Source organism: Pongo abelii, chromosome 20 (assembly GCF_028885655.2).
Source record: "Pongo abelii isolate AG06213 chromosome 20, NHGRI_mPonAbe1-v2.0_pri, whole genome shotgun sequence".
Classification (NCBI taxonomy): Eukaryota; Metazoa; Chordata; class Mammalia; order Primates; family Hominidae; genus Pongo; species Pongo abelii.
The window spans coordinates 60,504,539-60,510,539 of NC_072005.2; positions in this window are offsets into that span (position 1 = coordinate 60,504,539).

Below are 6,001 nucleotides of genomic sequence, written 5' to 3' on the forward strand. Positions count from 1 at the left end.
AGCTGGGGCAACTAGAAGAGTCAGAGCTGTGGAGTTTTGAGAAAAGAGCTTGGCCCTCGGGTCCAAGTGGTGTCTAGGCCCACTCCCTTCCCCGTTACTTTCTCGTCATGGGATCCCAGAAGGAAAAAGCCCTCTCCAACCCCCTGGAGAACCTCAGTCACTTTGATAGCAAATGATGTGGCTGCCGACAGCCACAGATCTCAGCGCAGGCCGACCGGGATTGCTGTCCACCTCAGGCCAGCCTCCTCACCTTTCCAAGCCTCCACACCTACGCCCAGGTGCCCAGGACTGGAAAGAATGTGCAGAAAGCACTTAGCATGGGACTTGCCATCAGCGCTTTATAACCAGGTCCTGTTATTACTGGGTTTTTTTTAGAGACAGGGTCTCTGTTGCCCAGGTTGGAGTACAGTGATGCGATCAAGCTCACTACAGCCTCAAACTCCTGGGCTGGGATTACAGGCATGAACCACTGCAACTGGCCTCCTGGTTAATTTAAATTTTTTTTTTTTTTTTTCTGAGGTGGAGTCTCACTCTGTCACCCAGACTAGAGTACAGTGGTGCAATCTTGGCTCACTGCAACCTCTACCTCCTGGGTTCAAGCAATTCTCCTGCCTCAGCCTCCTGAGTAGCTGGGATTACAGGCATGCGCCACCACGCCCCACTAATTTTTATAGTTTTTAGTAGAGACAGGGTTTCGCCATGTTGGTCAGGCTGGTCTCGAACTCCTGACCTCATGATATGCCCACCTCAGCCTCTCAAAGTGCCAGGATTACAGGCGTGAGCCACCACCCCAGCCCCATTTTTAAATCGTTTATAGACAGGGTTGTGCTCTATTACCCAGGCTGGGCTTGAACTCCTGTGCTCAAGTGACCTTTCCACCTCAGCCTCCCTAAGTGTTAAGGTTACAGGCTTGAGCCACTGTGTCTGGCCTCTTATTATTTTTTATTTATTCTTTTTGAGACAGAGTCTCACTCTGTTCCAGGCTGGAGTGCAGTGGCATGATCCTGGCTCATGGAAACCACCTCCCGGGTCCAGGTGATTCTCCTGCCTTAGTCTCCTGAGTAGCTGGGATTACAGGCGCCCATGGGTTTTGTTTGTTTGTTTTTCAGACGGAGTCTTGCTCTGTCACCCAGGCTGGAGTGCAATGACATGGTCTTGGCTCACTGCAAACTCCGCCTCCCGGGTTGAAGTGATTCTCCTGCCTCAGCCTCCAGAATAGCTGGGATTACAGGCACCCACCACCACGCCTGGCTAATTTTGTATTTTTAACAAAGACGGGGTTTCACCATGTTGGCCAGGCTGGTCTTGAATTGCTGACCTTGTGATCTGCCCGCCTCGGCCTCCCAAAGTGCTGGGATTACAGGTGCGACCCACCGCGCCCAGCCAAGATGGGGTTTTACCATGTTGGCCAGGCTGGTCTCGAACTCCTGACCTCAAATAATCCGCCTGCCTCGCCTCCCAAAGTGCTGGGATTACCCTGTGCCTGGCCTGGCCTCTTATTTGTAACTAGTGTTGAGGGACTGTGTGGAGCCGCGCACAGGTGAGGCAGGCAGGCTCCCTGCCCTGGTAGGACCTGGTTGCTATAAAAGTCCTGCCAGGTGAGCAGAAGGAGCACACTTCCCCTCCCCTGACCTCCAGTCACTGAGTCTTGGGAACTGGGGCTCGGCCAGGAGCACCACCTTTACTTGGGCTGAGGGGAATGTGGCCTGCAGACAGTCAGGAGAGTTTCCAGGGGACAGCAGGGGCTGTCCTAGCGGGTGGCATGAAACCGTCTCCCTGGAGAGGTTAAGGAAGAGCAACTCCAGGGGTTCCATTTACTCTGTGCTCCTGAGCTGGGCTTCATGGTGGTACTAAGGAGGCAGCGCTAGTCACCTGACCTACAAGGTCGGGCTTCTGTTAGTTACCTAAGAGGTGTTACCAGGACAAGCAGCAGCCTGGTGGGAAGATGATGCCTCCGGGTCTCCACCTCCTGTCTCTCTCCCTCCCTCTCTCCACCTCCCCTCTCTCTCCCTCCCTCTCTCCACCTCCCCTCTCTCTCCCTCCCTCTCTCCACCTCCCCTCTCTCTCCCTCCCTCTCTCCACCTCCCCTCTCTCTCCCTCCCTCTCTCCACCTCCCCTCTCTCTCCCTCCCTCTCTCCACCTCCCCTCTCTCTCCCTCCCTCTCTCCACCTCCCCTCTCTCTCCCTCCCTCTCTCCACCTCCCCTCTCTCTCCCTCCCTCTTTCCACCTCCCCTTCTCTCTGCCTTCCCTCTCTCCCTCCCTCTCTCCACCTACCCTCCCTCCCTCTCTCCACCTTCCCTCCCCTCTCTCCCTCCCTCCCTCTCTCCAACTTCCCTTTTTCCCGCCTCCCTCCCTCCCTCTCTCCAGCTCCCCTCTCTCCCTCCCTCCCTCTCTCCAGGTCCCCTCTCTCCCTCCCTCCCTCTCTCCACCTCCCCTCTCTCTCCCTCCCTCTCTCCACCTCCCCCCCACTCCACCTTCCCTCTCTCTCCCTCCACCTCCCCTCTCTCCCTCCCTCTCTCCACCTACCCTCCCTCCTTCCCTCTCTCCACCTTCCCTCCCCTCTTTTCCTCCCTCCCTCTCTCCACCTTCCCTCTCCCCGCCTCTCTCCCTCCCTCTCTCCACCTCCCCTCTCTCCCTCCCTCCCTCTCTCCAGCTCCCCTCTCTCCCTCCCTCTATCCACCTCCCTTCTCTCTCTCCCTCCCTCCCTCCCTCTCTCCAGCTCCCCTCTCTCCCTCCCTTCTTCTCTCCAGCTCCCTTCTCTCCCTCCCTCCCTCTCCCCAGCTCCCCTCTCTCCGTCCCTCCCTCTCTCCGTCCCTCCCTCTCTCCACCTCCCCTCTCTCTCTCCCTTCCTCTCTCCACCTCTCTTCTCCCTCCCTCCCACTCTCCACCTGCCCTCTCCCTCCCTCTTTCCACGTTCCCTCTCTCCCTCCCTCCCTCCACCTCCCCTTTCCCTCCCTCCCTCTCTCCACCTTCCCTCTCTCCACCTCCCCTCTCTCTCCCTGTCTCCACCTACCCTCTCTCCTCCCCTCCCTCTCTCCCTCCCTCTCTCCACTTCCCCTTTCTCCACCTCCCCTCACTCCACCTTCCCTCTCTCCACCTTCCCTCTCTCTACCTCTCCTCCCTCTCTCCACCTCCCCTCTCCCTCCTTCCCTCTCTCCACCTCCCCTCTCTCCCTCCCTCCCTCTCTCCCCTCCCCTCTCTCCCTCCCTCCCTCCACCTCCCCTCCCTCTCTCCCTCCCTCTCACCCTCTCTCCACCTTCCCTCTCCCTCCCTCCACCTTCCCTCTCCCTTCCTCTCCATCTTCCCTCTCCTCCCCTCTCTCCCTCCCTCCCTCCCTCCACCTCCCCTCCCTCTCTCCACCTTCCCTCTCTCTCTCCCTCCCTCCAGCTCATGCTATCTGGGTCTCCCTCTGACTTTCTAGGTCCTGTCTGAGATTTTGCTCTTTCTGTTCCCCTCTCTGGGCCTCCCCGTCACCACTCTGTGTATCTCTGGATCCCTGTCCTTCAACCCAGAGCTCTGTCTCTGGACCTCAGTGGCAATCTCTAAATCTCTCTCCTTCCTCAAGTCAAAAAGTCGACACACCCAGGAGGTTCCTTTGAGTGGCTGAACTACCCCAGGTTGCATAACTCAAGTCTGTTTTCTCAATTTTATCCCTGACCCTGTGGGTCAACCCTGTTTGAAAATGACAACCTTTGCTGATCTCTACATACTGGTCTGCCAGGGAAGGACCCATGGTCCACAATCCTGTTCAGAATCCCCCATCTCCCTTGGCCAAAATATCCGGCATCTACCAATGGGGCTGTGGCATGAGGGTGTGAATCTCAGGAAAGGAATCTTGAGTCACCTGGGCCTGCAGCCCTAGTAGTCTCAGAACAGAGGTTCTCAAAATTTAATACGCTTCAGAATTACACTGAGGGCTTGTTAAAACATAGTTGCTGGGCCCAGAGTTTCTGATTCAGTCTAGGGTGGGGCTCAAAAATGTGCCTTTCAAACAAGTTCCCAGGTGATGGGTACGCGCCTGACCCAAGGCCACATTTCAGAAGCACTGCTGTAGAAAAGAAGACTCTGTAAGTGGCTCTTACACCGGGCGCGGTGGCTCACGCCTGTAATCCCAGCTACTTGGGAGGCTGAGGCGGGAGAATCACTTGAACCCGGGAGGCAGAGGCTGCAGTGAGCCTAGATTGTGCCACAGCACTCCAGCCTGGGGGACAAGAGCAAGACTTCGTCTCAACAACAACAACAACAAAAAGTTCCTCAGGTGACTCTGATGTGCAGCCAAGTTTGAAAGTCATCACTAGATCCTTGGTGTGCAAAGTGTGAACTGTGGACCGTGTACGTCACTGGGCACTTGTTAGAAAAGCAGAATTTGCATTTTAACACATTGCTAGGTGATTCCGGAGATGTCTGAGAAGCAATACTTTGTCCAGGGGCCACAATTTGAATAGCAAAGCTCTAGAACAATAACTCCAGGCTTCATTCCCGTTGTCTGTGTGTGGGCCTACGAATATGCATTTTTGCAAGCATTCCTCCTCCCCCTTGCCTCAGACCATTCTGATGCGGGTGGTGCTGAACGGCTCCATACTTGTTCACGTTCACCTCTCCCTGGGATTTATCTTACTTTCCACCACCTAGACAGGAAGGGGCGGATCTGGCTTCCCATCTCGGTTGTGTGACCCTGGGCAAATGCCTCCCAGTTCGTGGAAGCCTCAGTGTCTAGTAAGTTTTGAATCTCAAGTCATTCCTCACATTCATTCATCTATTCCTTTGACAAATGGTTACTGACTACTTCCTGCGTGCTAAGTGCTGGAGATGCAAAATCCAGACGGAAACCGAATAATTACGAAAATGACGGTAGACGTACAAAAATAAATCCTAACGAACAAAGCGCGCAGGAGCGCTCCGCCTGGGAGGTCAGGGAAGTTTTCTCTCCAGGAAGACAACAGAGCTGAGACCTGAAACCAGCAGGCATTAGGGAGCCACCCGTCTCCTCTGTACCTTCTGCAGCGTCCTCAACACACTAAGGAAGCGGAGATGCAGAGAATGACTGTCCCACCATCTGGTCGCCTAACCAGGCAGGGGCAGGACAAAAACTCCACGCTTCACGCTTCCCAACCAATTCTGCCATGCACGGTGCCAGTGACTTAAAGCAGTGTCTCTGGTCCCTTTCTTCTTTCACTCAGCAAATAATGAATTTCAGAGATGTGCCAACATAGAGGCACTTGGAGAAAGACGAGGCAGCTGAGAGACAGGGAAGCAGCTTACCTGGCCGGGACGCAAGGGTTGCGACCAAGTCCCACTTCTGCCAGCTACATACACCCTCTTTCACACGCTCTACGAGCAGCTACCGCCCACTCGCCACGCTATTGGTCAAACTAGCATGAATGATAACTGTTAGGACCAAACGAAGAGAAAGGGGTGGACTTTCTTGCCCAGCTCCTCCCACTTGGCCCAGTGGCTGTTTTGATTGGCAGATGACTTCGGCTCGGCCCCCGCTTTAAAGGCACCTGTCTGTCTCCCATTAGGTACGCGGCCCCTAACGCCCACACTCCATGCCTTCCTCCGCTTTCCCCACCCACTTCCAGGACCAACCAATGACTTCAAGGCAGAATATGCCCCCGCAACCAATTAAAAAGAGCTCTAAACTTGACGGACGACTTCCCGCCCCTGGACTGTCGTAGCTCCTCCCCCAGACCAATTGTTTTAGGAGAGGGGGGCGGATACATCCAATCAGCACGACACAGGTCTCTTGATTGACGTTCGGGTCCTCGCGCTGGCGTGTTGTGCCCTGAGGCGGGAGGAGGAGGAGGAGCGGGGAGGAAAACCTGAGCCAATCCTAGCAGGCTGCGCGGGAGGCCAATCGAACGCCGCGCCTTGGAGCTACCACCCAATCCGCGAAAGGGGGCAGGGCGCATCCCTTCCAGAAACCAATAGAACGCCTCCAAGGATCAGGAGCGACGTTCAGCGGGAGCAATGACAGGCCTATATTCGGGACTCGGGGGCG